Source organism: Psittacula echo (assembly GCF_963264785.1).
Source record: "Psittacula echo genome assembly, chromosome: 9".
Classification (NCBI taxonomy): Eukaryota; Metazoa; Chordata; class Aves; order Psittaciformes; family Psittacidae; genus Psittacula; species Psittacula echo.
In genome coordinates this window covers 1954488-1978605 of record NC_137745.1, presented here as the reverse complement: position 1 = coordinate 1978605, position 24118 = coordinate 1954488, and positions in this window count along the sequence as shown.

The window sequence follows — 24118 nt, the reverse complement described above, 5'->3', positions numbered from 1 at the left end:
TAGCGACAGGACAAGGGGTAACGGGTTCAAACTTAAACAGGGGAAGTTTAGACTGGATCTAAGGAAGAAATTCTTTACTGTGAGGGTGGTGAGGCACTGGAATGGGTTGCCCAGGGAGGTTGTGAATGCTCCATCCTTGGCGGTGTTCAAGGCCAGGTTGGACAGAGCCTTAGGTGGCATGGTTTAGTGTGGGGTGTCCCTGCCCATGGCAGGGGTTGGAACTGGAAGATCTTAAGGTCATTTCCAACCCTAACTATTCTATGATTCTATGAACTTACTATTGCAAAGAAAGTGAGCACTTCTAAGCTTCCCTTTAGCAATTTAACCATTTAAATCGGTGCTGCTAAAAATGACCAGCACCCTTTTTATTTGCAAAAGAGCATAAGATGGGTAACTTTGACTGTGCCAGGGCAGAAGGAAGATGAAATAGGGAAATATTTAATCCTCGAGTACAACTGATTGAGCTGGGTTTTCCTGCAGTTTGCTGAGCTGCCACTTGATGGGGCCGGATGTCTCCTTTTGCGAAAGCGACTCCCAGCGCGCCGGGAGCTTGTCCTCCCTTCCCAAATCTCACTGCGCTTGCTTTGCCTCCTCCTGCACTAAGTCACGGCTGCGCATGAAGTTGCTCTGTGAAGCCCTCTGCTCGGCCAAGAAAGAAGACAGTGGTACCGATCCCGCAGCTAACAACAAAGAGCACCTCGCTCTTTCTAACAGGTCACAAAAGGCACATGTACGGAGTTGACTTCTCCAAATAAGCCAGGGGAATTTGTTTTTCTAACTTTACTTGCTGAGTATGTCTAAGAGCTTCCATGAAAGCCTTGCCAGCACATCAAGGGAAGTCATTTCCCCCCTTGCCCGCAATGCATCTGGTGTAAAACATTCAGTTTGGGGTCCTCCAGCTGAAAAGGGACGTAGAAAAACCGAAGAGGGACTCTTGGAGAGCTGCTAAGATGGCAAGGGACTGGAGCACGTGGTGGGGGACAAGGTATCAGGAAGTCATAGCTTGTAAATATAAACCCTGGGGCTGCTGCTGAATCAAGCTGCTGTGGAGTCACACGGTATCAGCTGAGCTGAACACAAGCCATCCATTTTTATGGCTTTATGCTTGCTATTACTAGCATAAAGAAAGCTGTGAGTGTCAAGCGTGGACAAAAATGAGAGCATCCAACCCCAGGCCTTGTACAGCTGTGCCTGGGTGGCCCAGGGAAGCCACTCAGGGAATGGGACTTTATGTCTGCTCTTCTTCCCAGTAGAACCACAGTTTTTCCACCTTCAGTTGAGGTTTGAGATGACCTCCTTGGGCTGTGTTCTGCCATTCTAGTACCAACTCATAAGTATCAGGAAGATCTGGGGCATATTTTCACAATTTAGAAGCACTTTGAGTTCTTTCCATCCTTCATTTTCTGTTGAAGGAGATAAACAGGCTGCAGAAAAGGTACAACAGCACTAGGAAGCACCTCTGTCTGAGCTGGTGGCTGAGTCTGAGGCTCAGACATACCCAATAAAAAAGCCACTCTTTCATTATGTGTGCTCTAACTTAGAATCATCCTTGGCTGAATGGGCAAGTATATGAAAGTCGTATGATACGTTAATGAGGAATAACCATGTGAGAACCTGAAGGAAGAAAGAAATCAGACCAGTGTCTGTGCACAGGTGGGGTGTATGTGCTGTGGGAGAGGGACTGATTTTGCATGCTATTTTAGCCTTTCCATGTTCCTGAGTTACCATGCTGTGCAGTACCCATGGTCTGGTTGAGGGTGAGGGCTTCAAGCTTCCCACTTATTACTTGGCATCACTTGTGGAGTATACCACCCAACTGGGCTAACATCGCTATCTTAATACTTCACTGTCTGGAAAAAAACTTCTTTATATTGTGCAAACATGCTGTACGCTGGCAAGCAAAGCAGTGGTGCTAAATTGCATCAACTCTGAATATGAGCTTAAACATAGAGCTCTTTTTATAACACCAGAACCATCTTGGTGTGATAAACACGGAAAATGTAGCTCATTCCCAGCCCATGGGAAGAATGAGACAGGATGGCAACAGCACCTCTGGGCTGAGGCACCATGACTTGCTAGGGATGGGCTAAACAAAGGCTTTTTCCTCCCTCGCATGATCACAGCTACTTGCAGCCGAGTGCTTCTAATTGCTTCCTCTGAAGTTTATTACCTTGAACTACTCAACAGTGAATTGCGCTGAAGCCTCCAAGGATCTGGGGAAAAGAGGCATTGAAGAGGTTGTCATCTCAGTCAGTCAAATATAACAGTTGATTTGTAAACCAAGAGAAATGTGGCAGGCTTAAGGAGGCTTGCGCATCCTCAAGTTGTTTGCTGATGGTGTCTCCAGGGGAGATTGGTTATGATAGTTAAAAATGGACTGGTGTGAAAATTGGACGATGGTTTCAGAAAGCTAGATAAAAGTGAGAAACCAGCATCTTCTAGAACAGAGATGGGAAAGGAGCTGTTCCTCTAAGAGCCCATGCTTAAGCCTATTTCATGTATTACCAGCCTCTGCAAACAGTGCATGCTAATGAAGTTTAGCAAGGAAAGAGAGCTGGAGGCATTTTCACCACAGAGAAGATATGACCACTGGGGAATAAATATGAGATGTAGTTTAGCAGCGTCAAAGCACCAGGTAATGCACTTAATGAGCACTTCTGCTGTAAGTGGAGGGCTTATTATTTGGAAGTGATTGCTCTCCATGTATCTATTGCTAACAGACTGAGAGACATGAAGTATGGATCAGGGAAATGGGATCCAAGGATGTAGCAGCAGAATGTTTCTATTAATGCTAACATGGATATAACTGGGCACTGCTGAGCCCCAGTATCAAACAAAGAGGTCCTAAGTGGGACTATAGGGCATATGAGAGAGGTCTATGAGAGATAAGGCTAAGCAAAACCAAGGTTGTGCTCAAGGGAAGCACCTCACCCAGCAGCCCTAGCCGCAAGCAGCACAGCACCCATGGGAGCTGTTCAGCTCAGAGCACAGCTCCTTGCCTCAGTAGGTGACGTAGGTGGTGACAGGCAGCATGGCACAGCACAGCATGGCATGGCACATCACCTCACTTTGCCCCACCTCTGAGTGATGCCGAGACCTGAAGGCTTTGGGGCTGCATGTCCAACAGGCAGGCTCTCTGCAGTTTGCCAGCACTGGGTGGTGGTAAATCAGGATAACTGGCAAAAAGAAGCATTTGTAGATTAAGTACAAAAGAACAATATTTGGTTGGTTAACTTTCTGGGACAGTGAGATTGCTGCAGCTGGCGGGGCAGAGTGAGTGTCTCTTGCAGACCCCTCAGCTCCATCCCCAGTTGACAGAGACACTGTAGGGCCTGCAGATGCCTATTGTGTTTGCAGCTGAGACCATGGCTTTGTTCTGCATGTCCATCTGTACCTCCCCTCCCTTCAGAGCCTGGGGTTGAGAGGGGAAAGCCTCTGCAGAGGGGTGAGCACTGCTGTGTGTTTGCATCCAGCTACAAGAGCTGTGCTGGGCGGGTTCTGAGAGCCAAAGCCCCAGTGACAGTGCTGCTGGCTCTGCTCCTTCCTCCTTGCACTCCTCCTCCTCCTTTTCTCATTGGCAGGAGGGATGCAGGGAGCCCAAGAGGAGGGATGGTGCTGCCAGCAGAACTGGAGAGGCTCTTATCAGCGCAACGCAGCGCCCAGACATACATATTCATTTCATCCCCAGTCATTTCGATTTTCCCTGGGATTGAGAGAGCTAGCAGAGGGCTTCCCCCTTGAAAGAAAGACTTAATAATCTTCTTCTATTCCCTCTTTCAAAATTGCTTCAAATACAAAGAATTTTTCTAGATATTTCATATACAGAGTGATTTGTTTGGTACTGTTCCTGAAGCTGACCTGGTAATTAAGATATTTTGAAGAGTAACTGTTATTGAACACATTATTCTGGGGAAGGGCTGTTGGGCTCCTGGTCACTGAATGGGTCCCAGGTCTCTGACTGGCTTATACGGCTTTGGGAACAGCACACTCAGACTGATGGGGCTGTCTGTAGGGAGAAGACTTTAGTGAGGGCCAATTTCAGCCACCTTCATAGCACCTTCCATCAAGGGGAACTTACAGGACTTCTGGAGGGTTTAATGAAAAAGGCTATATTCATAGAATCATATTACTGTCCCTATCTTAATTAAATACAAGTAGAAATCTCAAAAAATGATATCAGCTTCATAGGAACTTCTGTAAACCTCCTTGCACCCGTGTCATTGACTCTGCCAGTGCTGGTGGGCTCCCTTAGTTGCCTACAAACACTTTTCATCCTTTAAAATGTCCCTAAAGTGCCCATCAGATTCCATGGATCAGAAAACCAAAGAAATTCCAGACAGCAGCACTCAACAGCAGGACTGGAAAGGAGTAGAGAGGAGCACCAAGCTTGGCTGTTTCTCCAAGTGCCTTGGTCGGGTGCATCCCTCAGAGTAGCCTATGTCCTCACAGCAAGCCAACACACGTCTACAGAAGACCTTTCTCAACAACGAGAAAGATGCATTGTTTTGTTGGGTGCCCTGTAAGGACAGAAAATAGAAGTTCAAGAGAGCACATTCACAAGTGCCTGGCATGGTGTGCAACTTGTCTTTCAAAGACTTGGCACTGCGCTCAAGGAGATATTTATTATGGCCAGTGCCACTATAACCCGTGCTCGCCTGTGCCAAGCTATGAGCAGGGCTTAATGCCAACCATCCCACTGCAGTCCCATGTGGCTGATTCCAGATAGGGGTTTATTGTCAGCTTGAGGTGGGGCTCTTCTTTTGATGTGCCCAGGCTGATCATTTGAACACCAAAGTGTGTATTTTGAGGCACATCCACCATAATATAACTGTTGGTTATTTGTTAAGTATCCTGTTACCTACAGTACTACCCTGTTGATCTCAAAAGCAGTTGAGCACAAAATAACAGTGGCGTATTTTTAGAACTTTCTGTACAAATGCCATTCAAATATCTGCACGCTGTCCAACTAATTGTAGTAACATTGTGGTGAGTTTAATAAAATGGGAGGTTCATGCACTAACACACTGACAGCTTCCTCAAACTTTCCTGCCCACAACCTAGGAGCTGGGGACCAGCTTCAGCTTGGCCATAATTTCAGGCCTCTGAGAGCTTCCTACAGGAATGTATTTTCTTTCAGACTATTTTAATGAACCTTACTAAAAAGTCAAGGAACATGAGCACAAACCTGGTTTAAGCACTGCCTGAGTCTGGTGATTAATCAATAGTAGGCTTTCAAAACGAGCAACAGCATGACCTATTCCCCAGCTCCTCCTTGATTTGTGTTTTCTCCTGCTCTCATATCTGTCAGGAGCCACTTCTTGATGCTCATCAGCTCCTTGGAGCTGATTCCTATTTGCTGCCTGTGTTTGAGAGTATGGTGTAGTGAGGTCCTACCTGTGCGCAGAGAGCAAAAAACCCCACTTTTTTCATGGAAACCTGCCAAAATTTCCTACAAAACTCTTAGCCAGGGAAGGGTCATGCCTCAGTTCAGAGCAGGCAGCTTAGTTTCAAGGCAGCATGTTTGATTTGCACCGGTTGAGTGAGCTCAGGCTCCTGTGCCTCTAGCCAGGATGCAGGAAGGGCTCTGCATCAGAGCACTGCAGAGTTTTGCCCTGGCCAGGTGTGCAGGAAAGCCAGTTCTCCACTTCTGAGCTTCTTGTAGAACACTGCTATCTTCATGGAAAGCACTGCGGCTTATTCCTGCTTTAAACAAAACATAGGCTAAAATCGCTTTAAAAAGACCTCTCCATAGCTGTTATAGAGAAAAGATGAACAGGGGATTTCTGAAGGGTAGGCATGGTTGCTCTCTCCAAAGCAGAGCAAAATTTGATATGAAGGGGAAATTCTTTGACCGTAAGGAGACTGCACTGATTTTAAATACCCTGATTTGTTAATGGGAAGTAGAGTCTGGAGCTGGTTGGGGAGAGGGTCTCTCTGTCTTACACCTGCAAACTAATTTTTGGGGTTTTTTCGCTTACCAGGAAGAAAATGTGATAGGAAGGATCAGGAAATTCAGATTTGGTTCAATCATGCCCTCTGCTGCTGCGGGGCTGAAACAGGGTCCGATGTGATTCAGAGTAACAACATGCAGCATCTGATTTGAAAGCTCTGCTTTGGCTTGGAGGCTTGACGAGATAATGAAAACCCTTTTTGCTTAGAAGACATTTCTGGCTCTCTTCTGCTCTCTTCCCTCCACCTAAGAAGAGATGATCCTTCCTTAGATCAACATTATGCAGGAGGTATCACTTTGGCTGCCTTGCTCAGCCGATGAGCAAGCGCTGCTGCCATCAATATTGGCAGAGACTGATTCAAGCCGTGATGTATTGGTGAGGGGCCATCGAAGAAATCCTTGCCTAATGTATGTGGAGGAGTGCAGGAGAGCAGCTCAGGACGAGAGGGAAAAGAGCTGCCAAGGCCTGATCAGGAAGACATCTTCATCTGGAAGGTGTCCTCTGCTCAGACAGAGCTTGCAAACTTCCAGCCAGAACAAAGTGCTTTGGACTTTGTTTACCATTTATTCCATTGGGATTTTCATGTGTTTTTCATGTATTTATTGGTGTATAGAGGTGCTCAGTAAGTGGGGAGCTCCACAGGGAACCAGCTGTTAACAATATACCACGTTCAGGCTTCATGAGGGAGAGCAGGGGTGATCATGAGGGAAGATCGTGACGGGACATGAGAGGTGGCCATGAGGAGTGAGGGGAGATCGTGAAGGGAGAAGAGGAGTGGCCGTGATGGAAGATCATGAAGGGAGAGCAGGGGCAGCCATGAGGGAAGACCATGAGGGAAAATCATGAGGGGAGAGGAGGGATGGCATGAGAGAAGACCATGAGGAGAGAGGAGGTACGGCCATGAGGTAAGATCATGAGGGGAGGGCAGGTACGGCCTCAAGGAAAGATCATGAGGGGAGAGGAGGGGAGGCCATGAGGGAAAATCATGAGGGGAGAGGAGGGATGGCACGAGGGGAGATCATGAGGGGAGAAGAGGAGAGGCCATGAAAGGAGATCATGAGGGGAGAGAGGGGGCGGCCATGAGGATGTGGGTCGATTGTGAGGGGAGATCATGAGGGGAGACCACAGGCAGCCATGGGACGTGAGGGGTGACCATGAAGGGAGATCTTGAGGGGATATGAGGGGTGGCCATGAGGGGTCGGGATGGCAGCTGCACAGCGTGGGCCACCGTGGGGTGCGGAGGAGGAATGGCTGTGGGTGGACATTGTGAAAGGCAGTCATGAGGGGAGATCTTGATCAGAGATCAGTTTGCCCTTAGTGGCATTGTTTGGTGATGGCCTTGGCAGTGCTGGGATCATGGTTGGACTTGATGGTCTTAAAGGTCTTTTCCAACTTAGTTGATTCTATGATTTTATGTTTGTGCTCTGCAACACTGCAGAGCAATATATAGTGTTACAAAAGCAAGGCAAGGACTGACTCCTCTTTTGGCCTCTCGTTTCTATGCCTCTTAGGCTTTTCATATCCCAAGGTTCTCTGAACACTTGGTTCTTCATATGCTGTCATTGCTCTCCCTAATACACGAAGCTGTCTCTGTCTCGACACCAGCAAGTTTTCTTATGAAACGTTACAGTACAAAGAGAAGACAACTCAGAAATACTGAAATACCACCCTAAAACCTGCAGGGATTGAGGGAGACAAATGGATAGACACACACGGCATTGCAACAAGCCCCAGCCATATGAGCTGTGACGTGTGTAAGACAACTGAAGAAGAAATTGGGAAGAGGCATTAAAAATACTCTGAAAAATGATGAGATAGTCAAAGTCTCTTGGAAAGGAACATAAAAACCCCAAAATACATGGTAGTAAAAGATGGAAGAGGAGCAGTTTGGCCGTTGCTGCTGGTACCGCTGCACTGTGTGACATGACTGAGACATGTTTCCCCCCCAGCCCATACGGTGGCTGGGCACCCTCACAAACTGAAGACCAAGGGTGCAGGTCAGGGCACAGGTTTATGTAATGCAGGAACACACAGCACTGATTTTCAGACCTAAGGGGACTTTGGCACCTGTCATCAGTGTCTAGAAGAAACATTCCCCCTTAACTGGATGATTACACTTGACGTGATGTGGATGTGACTGCTTCATGTGTGAAATAGCACCAGCTTGGCTGAACCTGTGAAAAGCTGATACAATAGGTGCAGCTTGGAGCGGATCTGAGCAGAAAAGGAGAAAAGGTAATTGTGTCATCAAGTAATCTCAGTATTTTACACTTAACAAGCATCTTAGAAGGCTCCTGCCCTTACGTGTTTTCAGTTCATCTCAAGGAAATGACTTTAGGAGGACAGATCAAATATGCCAATAGGTGAAGAGCTCTTTTTCTAGCAATGGTTTAGCAGTGTAGCAAGCCTCTTGGAGCCCAGGATGTGTTAAGAGGTGCAGTGGAGGGATTTAGCTTGTGAAAATTGTGGGTTTAACCACACAGCACTTACAGAGAGATGTGAATGAAGCTGGGAGCAGTCTGGCATTAGGCAGGATGCCAGCTGCGCCCTCCCCTGCCCCTGCACACACAGACACATACAGAGCTGCTGCCAGCACAGCTGTGTGATTAGATCCTGCTCCCCTTCCTTGCTCCTGCAGGGTCTTTAGGAGGGGACAGCCTGACTGTGCAAAATTAATAGAGAATCAGGGTGGAAACAGGTGACATTTCTCATAAAAGAGTCAGAGAAGAAAGGAAAAGAAGTAATGAGAAGCTATAACAAATCGCACCTCTCCCTCTCTGTAATGCAGCTGTTTAGACACAGACTGAGTGCCAGTGATATGCTTCCTGAAGCCGGCATGTAAGTCTGGATGGTAGGAGCTGTGTGAGAGCCATCAGCTGTGTTGCTGCTGCTGGGAGGTGTGAGATGCTGCTGAAATCTGGGAAACCAACAGTACCGGCAGGAGTGGGCAGGAGATGCTCTGGGTGAGCAAAGGTGACTTGTAAAAGGATGCTGGTGACTGTAGGCTTCAATCACCTTTGCTTGGTGGGTGCTGGGTGCTGAGCTGAAGGGGAATGGCCATGGTGGTGGCGAGCGGTGCCCCAGCATCCCTAAGGCACTGGGCATGTCCCTGCAGTGGGGATTATCAACTGAGGTCATGAGACTCTTGTTTGATTACAAGCAACATTTTCTCACGTGAAGCTAAATTCTTCCCACTTTCCCAGGGTGGAGGAAGTTTGTCTCAGCCAGCACCAGGCATCAGGAGCCATGCCTGGGGTCTTCTTGGGGTTGAAAGTCAGTGGGGAGAGACAGGTTCCATGGGGATCTTTATGCAATCCCCATGCAGATCTGCAGCTCGGACACAGACCAGACTCACAGCACTGTGTTCCCATGACAGGCAGAGGAAGCTGGGTCTTCCTCTGCCTCCCAACCATCAGGAGGCAGAATTGGGCCTGCGGGGTTGTTTCCCTGCATGAGCTGTTTCTAAAGTCTAGGAACCAGAGAGGGACATGATGGTGCTGCAGGTTGCTGGAGCCCTCTGCTCAAGGAGATGCCCACAGGAAGCACTGTGCTGGGAAACGTGCCACACAGTCACCTTCTGCATCACTGTCAAGGCTACACAGGGGCACGCAGGCTGCAGTGGTGCTAGTGACTGTCAGCTTTGTGAGCAGCCACCATCAAATGTTCATTGTGAACCGAGCTGCAGTGTATTATAAAAACCACTTTATTTTGATGGGTTTTATTTCTTGCATCTCTCTGCTTCTTTTCCTCAAAGTGCATATATTCAGACTTCATATTCCTAGAAATTACAATGGAAGGATAGTTGCTGTTTTACGAATGGACAGTGCTGTTGAATTAGTTTCAAAAAGCCACCATGAGATTCATAGCATTTTAAGAATTCTGCTGTTACATCAGGTGTTAAAAACGCACAGGACTTGCTCTGTGCTCCATTTTCCACAGCCTGTGAGAGAGCCAAGGCAGTCTGTGATACCTACAGAAAGATTGTGCAGTCCCTTTGCAAGTCTACAGGTGAAAATGAGCTGATTACCTCTGAAAGCCTGAGAGCCTGGGAACAGCCTCAGCCCCGGCTAAGGCTCATGCTAATGGATAGCTCACCCTCATTTGCAAGCTGAAATAGCCAATATTAGCAGCATTTCAGAATAGAGCAGATGCCTTGTAATCTGCAGGAGAAAATGAAATATCTTCCAGAGGCTGATTTTCACCACCCATCTCTTTCCAAATTTGCATCTTCCCGGGAGACAGAACATGGGTACCTGAAGGGGATGGGTATGAGGCTGCAGCTCTGTGATGCTCTTGGGTTCGTACAGTCTTCATCTCATTTCCAGTGGCTGCTACATCCCCAAGAGCAGTGATTCTGGCTGCTTATTGTCTCTGCCTTAATCACCCTGTGACATTAGAGGCATTATTAATATCCATGCACCCAGATGGCTCCTAGCTGCCATCTCCGGCTCCCCGTCAAAGCCACTTGCTCAGACCAACTGGCTGCACTGGTATTATCTCAGAGACATGAGAGAACCAGGGAGACACAGCAAATGCTTTCCAGCAGCAAGTGCCCAGGCTGCTGAAGGCCATGCAAGCACTGCTCTTACTGGCAATAATCTTTGGATGGGGATTTAAGTATGATAATTAGTGCAAAACAGGATGTTTTTTTCCATTCCAGCACCACATTTTGCATGTGAATCAGATTCTCTCTGATCTGATTAATGTTTCATTTATTTATCTGAAAGAAAAAAGTGAGGGAGAGGGTGTGTGAGGGTGGGTAACATGGCATGAAAGCCAGGCTGCGGGACACTACTCTATGTCCTTGCCTTGAGCCTAGCAGGCAGCCTGTCTCCCAGATGAGATGCCCATCTGATGGACCAAGTGCCTCTCTATTTCAGGCAATACAGTGAGTCTCACAGCAGGGCAAATCTGAGCAGATGGGGAATCTTACATCATCTGAATTTCAGGAGAAATGTAACGTTAGCTGTTCCTTATAACATGCAAACTTCATTCTTTAATCTTCTAGACAGCACTTGTGAACAAAAGGTGCTTTGGCAGCACTCTGGATTCAAGTGAAAACCTCTTCATTCTCACACTTAGCTTTGTGAAACAGTTGGCCTTAAATTCTCTTTAGATGTACAGTTTGCAAGCTCTTTGGTCAGTAGGTGTATTTGTTTTTCCAGAGCAAGCCTTGTTGTGATTTTCAAATCACCTGTAAAACTGTGAAGCAGAACTCTGCACTCCAAAGATGTGACCCACCGCTGTGTCAGGTCGTTTTACTAGGTGCTTCTTTGTCTGAATCATCAAGTCTGCTAGCTCTCAGAAGTATCTTTACATGTTACTTTGTGGATTACAGGACTTCTTAGTTGAAGTATCTTATCTCATATTGCAAGTTCTCCTGCTCACACAGCTATTAATGCTGCAGTTAACATCTCAACCACCTGAACGAGCGGTTTCCTGTCTCTTTTTGCTGTGCTTCAGAAACAGCAGTGGCTGCAGTGCTGCAAGCCTGCAGATAGCTGGATGCTCTCCTAGTTGATAGTTGACATCTCTCCTCTCTGTCTTTTTGCTTCGGATCGATTTGTTTGCTGGTTTTATCTGTACAGTCCATTATCTTATGAGCTCTTATGATAATTGAGGTCCCTGTTCTAAGGGTATTGGCAATGTTGAAGATAAGGACACAAGGGCATGTGATGCTCTGTGGATAAAGCCCATCTTTCTGCTATCTCCATCACTGCTGTCCTCACCTCTGCTGCCAGCACTGGCCAGAGTTCAACAGGAGCTGGTACACACAGGTGGATTTGCTGCCCTGTCCAAAGTAGAATTGGTTGCACCACATCTAAACACACTTAACATCATCTCTTTTGGCTAGGAAATATGAAAGACCTTCAGGGTAGGGAGCTTTAAGAAAAAGCCACCATTACAGGAGATGTTAACATGGCTGAAAATCATAAGATGCTTCAAAAATGGCAGGTTTTTTGAAGTGCTCTTTAGTTTTAAAATATATTTGAGGAGGAGGGACCATCTATTTTGGAAAGGGCCATGATTTCCATCCCCAAAAACATGTACATCAGAATAAACATCGGGAAAGCACGGGAAAATACGTGATGCACCAAAAACCCCCATATTTTTTAAAATCTTTCCATTTAGACCCTGCTCTTCGGTGAATGAAGTGCCTTCAGATTTTCATTTCTATAACCTATGCACAAAATACATTGTGATAAAAGGAGACATTAGAGACTTTGGGTAAAAGACCTTCTATTTTTTTTTTTCGCACAGATCAAACTACTCTGACCTAGATTTGCATATTCAATATAGCAAGTCCATTGTGGGGAGGCTCCTGCCACATTAAGGACCATCAGATGCTTAGAGAAGAAGCCAGGAAGCTCCTCAGTGCTGCCGGTAGGATGAGGTGTGTAGGCAGCAGTGTGCAGCCCTGCCTGCAGTGCAGCTCACGCCTCCCTCCTCTCCCATCCAAGCACACATCTAAGCAAGGACCTTGCAGATATCTCAGTAGTACTGAGGAGTATGCAAAATAACCCCCAGGCCTGTTCAGCCCCATGCACAGACAACACAATTACAAGCACTCATCTCCCAAACTTTATGAGGAAGTTTCATAACATCTTTCTGCAGCATCCCATCATTAGACATAATTAACGAGCGTGCTGTGGATAGATCAAAGCTGTAGCAATTTATTTCTTCTCTTGCAAACAGCAACAATCTCCAGAGCTCCCTTGAGTCGTTCCATCTTTATTAATTTGGCAGAGGCTTGGCTGCTGAGATTTGATAAATCAAGGGCCAAGTTGTGGGCTGAGGTGCAAGCTTGTATCTCCAAACATTCAATCAATACAATGAAAGGAGGGCTGATAATTATAGAAACCTAGTACATTAACTGGCAGAACATTAATGGCAAAGACAAGCTTATATTCCTTCTGGCTGAGAAGGTAAATTGCATTTTCAAGTTACAACAAACTTGACATTTGTTATTAGCTGTTATTATATTATTTATCTTCTTTAAAGTATCTTTTAGAGGCCTCAGCTGTGGTCAGAGTCTGACTGTGCTCTGAAAAGGTTGTATTTTAAGTCCCTGACATTCAAGATAATATCTCCTGCTGTCTTGGTTTTGCCAGCTTTAGCAGAACTTAAGCTAATTGGGAAAACGTCCATCTGAGTGTATGGAGGAGTGTGAAATGCAAATATGAAACACTCCAGGTTATATATTAGGCAGCATTCTGCCTAATATCCATCTCAAGTACTTGAAGAAGGCCTTCCTACAGAGTCCCAGAGGTGTACTCTGCAACAGGGTCCTCTTTACGCCACAAGAGAGGAGCAGGGACATGGTCGGGTGCATTCATAGAATCATGGGACAGTTTGGATTGGAAAGCACCTTAAAGCTCATCCAGTTCCAGCCCCCTGCCACGGGCAGGGACACCTTCCACTAGAGCAGGTTGCTCCAAGCCCCTGTGTCCAACCTGGCCTTGAACACTGCCAGGGATGGGGCAGCCACAGCTTCTCTGGGCACCCTGTGCTACAGCCTCACAGTAAAGAGTTTCTAAGAGTTTCTTCCTAATGTCTAATCTAAATCTAGATTGATCTAAATTCTGCTGGGTCCCTTGGTCTCCTCTGATCACCAATGTGCACATGGCAAAGGATGTTTGAAGACTGCAGAGAAATGAGGTCACACCTGCACATTGCATACGCACCTTGCCGTCCTGAAGCAGACGGGTGGGAATGAAGCACCCTCCACGTCCTGAGTGTGAGCAAGAGGCTGCACACCCCTGTTTGCCTGTGCACCAGCCCCTGCCTCTGCCAGGTTCTCCTCCTCTCTGTGTTTCTGCAGCTCCCTGCCTGCAAGCGCCATTCTGCATGCTGGACCAGTGGTCTGCAACCAATTACTCCTCATCAGCATGTGCCACTCCAATTAACCAATGTGATTATGAAGTGCAGATGCGCTGGTGTTACACCTTGTCACTATGGCAGCATTTTCTCTTCTCACTTGGTGTTATGAGCTAATAATTAAAGATTTATATTTTTAGCCGCTTCATGTAATTTAGGGCCAATTTGTTGTGGCATTCCCTAATGTTCGCTTCATCCTCATGGTACCTAACCCAGGCTGCTGCCACACCAATCAGTAGTGATTTTGTTCTTAATTACTGCATCTTAAAATGACAATTAGGTTAAAAATTATATTGTATAAAACCAAACTTACGTTGTACGTACTTTTCAAGCTATTAGGAACGGGTGAATTAGAAACTGTCCTCCACATTTTTGGTTTTACAACGCTTTTGTAAGTTCTTTTCATAGAACCAGAAAGCAGCCCAGGTTGGAGGGCACCTCAAAAGATCATCTGATCCAACCTTTATTCTTAATGTCAATCATAAAATAAAGAGCTTGAGAGCTGTCATGATATTTTGATTTGCAGACAGTACGTGGATATAGGAAGAGCAATGGCTTAATCCATTATCTACAGAGATATATAATCTGAAGTCCTACTTTACTGAGCAGTTGTTAGTAAGAATTAATTCCTCAGAAGAGGAATTAATGAGAGTTTCATGGCTCTCATATAAGATTTAGTTGGGGGACAAAGTACTGAAGTGAATAAAAATCAAAGTGGTACCAAAAAGCTCCAGAAAGCTGCTTCAACTGAGCTTTAAAAATACAGCGATTATTGCACTGCCAGCAAAGGAATCAGTGGGCTCAGGTGCAGTATAATATTTTAATCAAAGTTATCGACAGGTAGACACAGTCATGGACAGGTATTAGAAGGCCAAAGTGAACCAAGCAAGGAAGCACTCTAAACTCCAAAAATCAACTTATTTTCCCAATTGCAGAAAAGATACACCTACAGTCATGTCTTAGCTGAGGTATGACCTTGCATCTGAGCCCTCCTGCCCATATTTTAATGCATGCACCTAACCAGGTAGGTCCAGTGCTGCTGGGCCAATGCACCTATCCTGCTTCCCAGCCTCTCACCACTGGCTTGGACAAGGATTTTTGATCCAGGCACTCCCTTGTCTGCTGTTATTTAGATTTAACTTAATGAGTTGTTAGCATCTGTGAGTTTCACTTCAGGTGTTTCTTAAGGAAAAAGTCATCGATTACGGACAAATCCCTGCTGTGCATTCCTTTCTCTAAGTTTTCCAGGTGAAGCCAGGACTGAGTGTCCATTCTGGGGCTTTTTGGGACAAAAATGTGCAGCAATCACTATTTCTGAGAAAAAAAGCAAGCAGCTCTTATGGCACGAGGTGCCTGTTGTCATCAGTCACTTAGCGCTAGTCTGCACTCTGTCTTCTTGTCAGATATGAGTCCCCTCTCCCCTCAGGTTGCATTCCGCACAAGGGGGTTTATTATCTCCTGCAGTCTGATTAAAACAGATAACAGCGCACTGCACAGGACCTTGTGGTCCTTAACCTGAACTTAATTATGGATTGTCCCGGAGAGCAGCTCAGCCTCCCTCCTGGCAAACATTTGCAATCGAACACTGCAACCACTCTCCAGCCAGGCCTGCACATTGCAGCCACATTTTTGTGCTACATCAGCAGTTCATCCAGCACCAGCCTTCCCTCTCCAGATGCCCTGCTCTAGTCCTGTTTAGCTACAAGCTAAGCCCAGGTTGCCTGTGAGGTGGCTTGTAACTTCAAGTGTGGAGAATTAAAGGAAAAGGTCCCTTCTTCTGGAAGCATATCCTTTTGAAAACCTGGGATGAACGAAAATGCTTGTACTTCCCCAGTTTTAATTCATACCATCAGCATCTGGCTCATTTTATGAAAGGGCAATGGGTCGTTGCACCATGAGGTTTAGTGAAAACCTCCATTTATTATCATTACATCCGTAATGTTCCTCATCCACTCTCTTTGCTTACAGCACCAGTAGTCATCCTAGGTTGAGATGCTTGTTTGGGACAAAATGGGGTCTTTGGGTGTACAAACCCTTTGGGACCCTATGACAGCCAGAGGGTCCACAGCTTGTGGGGTGAGGACACAGGGTTCATCAGCAAAGCTAATCATAGTTTGTTGACGTACAAAATAAGTTGTGTATTAGCTCATACTGTGCAATCTTGTGTAAAACTGCAACTACAGTGTGAACATAGCTAGTAAAGTGTGGGAGAGTGGTTTTGGTTTGGTTGGGGTTTTTCCCTATGTGCACATTTCTAACTTATTTTGTCATTAAGGGTGCTTAAGGCTGGTTTTGACATGCCTCATGTCTGTGATGATGCAGAGCTCATATCAAGGGGGCTGTTCCTTACTGCTGCAATTCCACCATCACTGACCAAGTCTCCCCCACTCAAGAGAGTCTCCCGCACATGTAGACAAAAAGAGAACATCCTGTGTGGATTAACAGTGTTACTAGTGCATTCAATACACTGGATTTTAGACAAAAGCAAGCTGACTTAACCTTCGTCCCCATTTGTCTGGACTCTAGTTCTTTGATGTGAAAAAGTAATGATACATAGATCAGGCTGTATGACTCTGAGGCCAGGAACTGGTGCTTGCAAACCCATGGGGTCGCTAGTCTTGGGACACCTACATTCCTCATTCCAGGAACCGGCAATGGCAATCTTTAGGAAGCATCTGAGTGGTTGCCCAAGCCACCTTGCACAGGGAAGGGAGAAAATCCATGCTCCATCTGGCTCTGGTGGCACTGGAATGCCTTCCTCAGTGACAGCACCATGACTAAGGACTCAATCCTACATGCAACTTTTAAAATGCAGCTAAAACTCTTGACAAAGAAACCACACAGTACGTCAACTTGGGCTTCATAGCTTTCCTCTGCTCCCAAGAAGGGCATATAGCCAAAAAGGCAATGAAATCCATCATAGCCTTTGGGACATGCTCAGGTACGCTGAGTTTTGGAGGGGTGGTTGCAACTGGGAGGGGAGATAGGTTGGGGCACTCTGATGGGTACAGGACTGTGTTTACTATGCAGGCTGGCTTTGGCACAGCCACTGGCTTCAGCAAGGTTGTGGTAGCTGCTGCATGGTGCCAACTAAAAGACACTGCCTAATTCTTGATCTACTTTCATTTGAGACTGTTAGTCCTTTGTCCTCAGCCAACATTGTTTTAAATACTATGTTTTGCAGAGGCTTTTTATGAAACTCCTTCAGTAACCTACTTTGAGTTTAAAATAACTTTATTAGTTACACAGTAATGATAGTTAGCCTTCCTACATATGATTTATCTTCAAGACGCTGCTCCAACTTCAGATAATCTTCACAGTGGTTGTGAAAGGCAGGCACTCACTGCGGTATTTTGAGACAATTCTATTAAAATGGTGATGATGCAACAAAAATTAGTTATTTTTAGGCCTGTTTGCCACCTGATTTTCTTCAAAGTTGAATACCAAATTCTGTTGGAAAATGAAGTCACTAAAGGATAAGGAGGGAAAGGCTGTCCAACATTTATCCAGGAGAAACTTTCATGTATGAACAGCTACAATAAGCATAAAGTATCTGCCCAGTCTTTACTGGCACCATTCTCTGCTTTCCAATCCATCAGAGGATCTTTTGGGTAATTTGACATAATGAAGCAGGCAAGAATGACCTGAAAGCCCAGGAGAGCATTTCCAAGTTCCAGCTGGCTCCAAAATACTTGAGAATGTGGCTAAGTCAAGTCCTGAACAGTTTTTTTGACTGTTATCCTTTGGCTACTTGTTCTTTCCAAAGTCCCTTGCCAAGTCCTACACTAAACCACATGCATTGTTTATGGAACATACTCGGATCCATTGCATATAAATCTTCCCTGGCCACCTCTGAGCAGAACATCAGGTCTTATCAGCCTCCCTGTTCTTTTGGAAAGAAGCTAGAAAACATCCAGAGGAAAGCATGCTGTGCTGCTCTGCTGCCACTGCAGTTAGATCTGAGTAATTCCCTCAGCAGCCAAAAACCCCTTTGCTGTTCTGTTTTTGGACAATGGTAAAGCATTTGAAATAGTGCCGTAAGGTTTAGCCTAGAGATGGGATTGAACATCAGACAGAGTGGGGTTCTATATGTAATTGATGACTGATACGAATAGGTGTGATATAGGCACATTTTAAACTGCCGTAGGAGCTAAGCCTCACCCAGGAGTACTTGAAGGGGAAAGAAGTGAGAAGAAGAGCTTGGTGTGTTGGTTGATCGGGCTCTCCAGTTCGAAGTAGCAGGTCACCTAGTAACCCCAAAAGGCTTTTTTAAGCCTTTACTGCAAGGAAAGAAATCTCAGGTTTGTCTATTTTCTGTATATCCTGCCTCAGGGCATGGGCTGATCTTAGGAAAGATTTAAATCTGGAGCAGCTCATCTTTCCAACTTGAAGCTAAGGTACTGACATACTCCCACAGCAGTGAGCCGGCTTTCCTCTGTGCCTGTATTTCATTTGAATTCCCTGGAGGTGAAACGTAGATAAGAAATAATATGTTTCGTGATTCATTGCTGCTTGAGTGTGGAGGAGAAAATACCAATGCAAAGGGCCCTGCACAGCACCATGTAGCTTGTCTCTGCACTAAAAAGTATATATGGTGCTTCTGGAAGCATCTACTTGAACTAGTTGCAATGGGAAGGCTAGACTGATCTTCTTCCCTTTGCCCAGCAGAGACTCCATAATGACTCCTTACTAACAAAAAGCCTTATTGCATCTTTAAATGTTTCACAGGGAGGCTGGCACAACACCAGGGCAGCCAGAACTTGCTGTAAATACAGAAGCCTTTGGGATTTTTCTACGTTTTACTTGATCAATTCATATTGATTTCAATTTTTCTAATCTCCCAGTTCTTTGCCACCAGCCACTGGGGAAGTGGACCTCAATATGACCCACCCCACGCTTATGGGGAGGGAAATCAACGGACAGTGATTCCTGTCCTGGAGAGCCAGGAAGTTGTTCTCATGAAGTTTTCCAAGATTTCATCCAGATTAAAACACTTTTGGCTTGTTAAACCAGAAGCAGAAGTCAGCAGAGTTAATTTTCACTAAAAAGAAAACCATTTGGAAAGATCTTTGCATGGAGAAGGCTGAGGTGAAAAATTCAATGGACTTGAGGAATGAAAGTTGTTTTCAAATAAAAGCCAAGGTTTTGTTTTGTTCAAACACAGTATTACAGCACCCACAAAACATCTTTTCATTATTCTTGTTGGAAAAGTTTTTTTGCTGCAGGTCTCGGTGTTGATTAATCAGTTGAAAAAATTCCCAAGATGATTCAGCTGGTCTTTGTCTCATTAAGTGTAACAGGAGATTGAATAAGTGGACAAATCAGGAGGGGACATATGTGAGGGCGCCTTGCCCGGGCTTCTGGGAACTTGGCCCACAAATGCTTCCAAAACTGACTGTTTTGCTCTATGGCATTTGTCATGAATTGAAAGATCATCTCAAAAGACGGGAAGCTGATGCTTTGCAATTCAGCTGCTTGAAGACATCCATCACTGCAGGATTCCTGCTTCTGTCCATGGAGGCTGGGATGTATCCCAGCCCTTGGCATAGCAGAGACCCCCCCCAAGACTGCTCCATACTCGGAGGGAGGAGGCAGGCTGTGCAAGCCGTACGTGACCACCCTGATAACCTATGGCCTGGTTTCTTCAGGCAGGTCCTGTGCTACACCTTCAGAAAGGCTTGCACTGGATGCGTCACTGTGCTTAAAAACAGACTATGGCACCATGACTCATTCTGTATAAACCTGTTAGTCCGAAACACAAAGAAATGCTTAGAAGTGTTTGCTGGAAAGTTTATTTCTCTACTTACGGAGCTGAAACAAATGTCATGGCACTGCATCACTCTTCCACTATTCCACGCATTCAGTTTTTCCTCACTTTGCTCTGCCAGTAATTTAAAATGGAAAATACCTGCGGGAGACCCAGTATTTTTAGTTGTGCCATGGAGTATTGAGTGCAATGGAAGGCTGACCTCTGAGAGTTTCAGTATTATCAATAAATTGTCCCTATTTGAAAGCCCTATTAGCACTGCATTCTCATCTTTGAAGTGTTGTTTGAGTGGTTTCTACATGATGAAAATTACAGCACCCCACTGGGCTTAAGGAAAACACCTGGCACCTGCATGGAACTGCTTTTATTGCAGCCAAACATCTCAAAGTGTATTTACAAAGATGGTTTAACACTGAGATTTTCCTTGACAGTGAAATCATAAGGGAATGAAGGCAAGATGTGTGAAGCCAGGCTCTCCTCTCCACTTGGCAAAAAGAGCCAGGGTACAGCCATGCACCTTGAGGCATTCACTCACAGAACAGCTTATACCAAATTGAGTCGGGCACTGTCTGTCTGTGTGGCACTGGGAAACCTTTGGGAAATGAGCCCAAGGGGTCTTTATAGGACAGTCTTGCTTTCAGGACACAAAACCTGCTCATGCTCACAAGAAGGGAACCAAATCCTTGCTGTGTGGTGAGGCTGGGGCCTTTCTGTTCCCAAAAGCAGGCGTTTTACAGAATGAAAAGGCAAAACAGAGTTGCCATCCTCTCAGAGCATGACATGGACATGTTGGGAGGGAGTGCACTCTCTGGTGCTCAGCTGGAGCTGAGTGTGCCTGAGTTCCATGTCAAAGCATCCCTCCCCTTGCGCAGTGAAAGCCAAGTGTCTGATGCCCTGATCTTCAGGTCCAGTAAGAAGGAGATGGAAGGAGATGCCCATCACCTCTGCACCCTCCTGCTGGCAGCATCACCCAGGGACCTGGTGTCCAAGGACACCAAAAGCTGCAGAGCAGACATCAGCTTGCTCAAGGCAGAAATCCCAGAGGGCCTCTATGGGAGAGAGATTGCTTTGAGACAGGCACAGAGGAAGCAGCATTAATTTAAACAGAAAATGAAATTAAACAGAAAATTTGGAATAAGGGAGATTGTTGGCTGTCTCACCAGGAAATTACTGTCCCTTAATGTAGTTAAGCAGCCAGGCCCCAGGGCAGCTGGGCAGATTGCCTTCAATGCCCAGAGCACAAGAAGGTTTGTAAAGGGGGGTGCTCAGGATGAGTCCAAGCACTGGAAAGGGCAACATAAGCAAGCAGAGCTGAACTATTGAATGCTTAGAAGTGGCAGACACCTCCAAAGCGTCAGATCAGCCTCCTTCCATTAATTTGCAGGAGACTGGTGGGAGAAGGCTGATATTCCAGCATCAACAGGTAACAGTCCCTGCACAGCCTCCAGATGCATGTGGTCCTCTCCGTCCTGCGGCAGAGTTGGCATCTCCCCAAAACCCTCATCAAGCCTGGATGCCGTCAGGGTTGTGTCTAAGCCTTGAGGACGAGCTTCAGACACATCTAAAATCAGGATGGCTTCCCTTCTCAGCAGTGCCTATCCTCACCTTCTTTGCAATCAGCTCCCCTCCCAGCTGCTCGCTCAGACTGGCACTTCAGGAGCTTTTGGCCAGTGATCAGTGTGTGCAGTCTCTCCTGCGCCATCTCTTCAGGGAAGCCGTTGCAGAATGAGCTTTTTTCAACACAAGGAGCTGGCACAAGGCAGCACTTTGCACTAGTACTTTGCCAGGTTCATCCTCCTTCATTTCCCCATGGGCAGCAAGCATCATCTAACCCAAACCTTGTACTGACCTTCTCCCTTCAACCCTTCAGCTCTCCTGCAGTTTTAGCTTTGAAATCATGTAACAGAGTAGAGCTGCTGAAAGAAAGGGCCTTTTCTCACTCTTTCCTTGGAAGGCTGAAAATGTTGAAGACAAGATAGTGGAGAGAGGGCATGAAAAGGCCCCCGAGTAGAAATAACCAGAAAGAGAAGTAAATGAGTATAAAAAAAGAGCGAGCTCTGTTCATCCAAACTTGCAGCGCAGCCCAAGCCTGGAAAATCTCCAAGGTCAGAGTGAATCAGTGGTAACATGGAATGAAGTGTATAATTGAAAAAAGTGTCATCTTCGTCACAGTTAGAGAACAGAGCAAAGTTAACTCAGCTGGTAAAAGTGTCAGCTAAAATATCTCCTGCTTTTCATCTGTAGGTCAATGTTTAATGCATATTTCTCATTAGAAACAGCAGGTAAGTTGGAAAAGTTCTTCTAGCAGGTTCCAAGCTTTCTGTAATGCTTGAACATATTTCACCAGTTTAGAGCTATGTTCATATTTATGCTAATAATCCCTCTTAAATACCAATTTAAACGCCAGTTCCTGAAGCTGTAATCTTCTATCAATGAGTGCTGAAGATCTGAGAACTTGCATAGCACATATTGTAGTATGAGAAATAGCAGCAACCTAATAATACTAACTGCTTAGGGAAGAGTGGAAATGAGAGGAGAGGATTAAATACTTAATACAGACCCTCTGGAAGTGTTAAAGACTGAATGCCTCACAACTGTGGGTAAGGAAGTGAGGGTTTGGCACCTTCTCTTAAACAAGGTAAAGCATAAGATGCTGAATTACGCATTTCAAGATCCAACGAAGTCAGTGAAAACATCTTCAAAAGAAAGACTCAAGTGTCAAGATTCCCTATTTGCTGCTTTCTGCCTGTACACAGGCAAAATACATAAATACATCTTCATCCCAGCTTTATGTTTGGTGGAAATTTGGATTTATCATACCTTTTGCTGAGTTCTTGTTGGAAGGCAATTAGTGAAAGAGCTTGAGCAGAGCCCATCAATATTGCTCTGCTTGATTAAAAACCCATCTGGAGCTGGCAGTGAGCTAGTCTGCTATTGGCAGGGGTTATTTAGGGCACCACTGCTCCTCTGCAAAACTCTGTGTTTCCTCCATTATCACAGGGTGAGGTCCCTGTGGGCAGAAACTTGGGAGATGGTTTGAAAAGTGAATATGAAATGGTGTGAGACTGTAGCACTTGTCAAAGGGATCAGCCCAAGAGGCTGCTGGCTGCCTGGATTTGGATACAGCAGATCCAGCTTCAGCCTCCACTGGGGTTTAGCTCATCGTTTACTCCTTTGTCTGCTGATCACGATAATCAACAGTGAAGTGCCTGTGTCTCCTGTTTTGTAACCCCAAGTAGTCTCAGGACATAAACAGGACAAGACCTGTAGGGAGAGGTAACATCTTGGTTTACATCATCTCAAACAGACAGTACAAGCTCTTTTTTCAGCTCTAACATCTTGCCAATGTAGGGCTGTGTGGGCTAAGCACTGCAAAGAGAACAATGAAATGTAGAAAAAAACCCCTTTATTCCCATATTGTTCCTTTGCCGGGTCCAGCTTGCCTGTGAAGCTAAATCTGCAGTCCAGAAGACATGGATGCAGATCTGAAAGCAGTCTTCATGTCCCATCTGGACCAGCTGCTCCAGTAAAAGTCTTGCCTCTCCTTACTGGCTTGGTCCTGATCACAGTGTTCTGTGTATGGAGAAATCAGTCTAAAGTCTCTTGCCCCATTCCTCTCAATGGGAATTTCATACCTGGTGAAAGGGGAGTTGAGTGATGTAGGAGGCACATGGGATGTGCCATGCTTGGCCAGAGAACAGAGAGGCAGGTTGGCCAGGAGTTTTTCGCAGCATTATGCACTGGGCCAAGGGCAAAGATGGGAATTGAATGCATTTTCCCAGAATCTGCCACTGGGATTTACACACATCATCCTCACTAGTAATTTGGCAGGCTGCAGGTTCATTCCGTCTGGTCCCTCTTGTTCCTGTTGTAGCTGTGGGAGAAAGGCCACAGTGAAATTTCCCTGAACCCATGGATTTGTTCAAATAGCTGGGCACAGATTCAGCTCTGGCATAACAGGGCATGGCTACTGTTCAAGTCACTCAGTTTGGATGCAGGATGCTCTTGGTCCTAGAGACTTCAGGCTCGACTCTGCTTCTTTGGCCGTTGGGATGGGACTGCAAGATGTGTCTTCTGTGTGTTATTAGTTGCCATGGTGCTTCTCTGTATTATTACCTGTATATTAATGTGTTTTTAATGGCTTGAATTTGAATACCTGATACTTTACTATAGGGTTTATAGTCCTGTAACTGTGTCTAAGACTGCAGGAACTGTGATAGTATCTGCAAACTAAAAAGAGACTGTTTTCATCTCTGACCATGAGCCAGTTCCTGCTCACTTTCAATACCTCTTGGCCATTTTAAGCTCAAATATCTTTATAGATATGGGCTTGTGATTTCAGGGAATTCTCATGTGGAGCAGAAGTGACAGTCCTGGCACAAATGCTGGTCTCTATGCCCAGTGGCAGGAGGGTTTCTCTCTCCAGCTATCGCTTGTTTGTGAAGCTGATGGACACGGTGTTCTGCTGTTAGAAGAATGCTCTTCTTAAACGCAGGATTTTTGTTTTTTTCTTCTCTCAGTA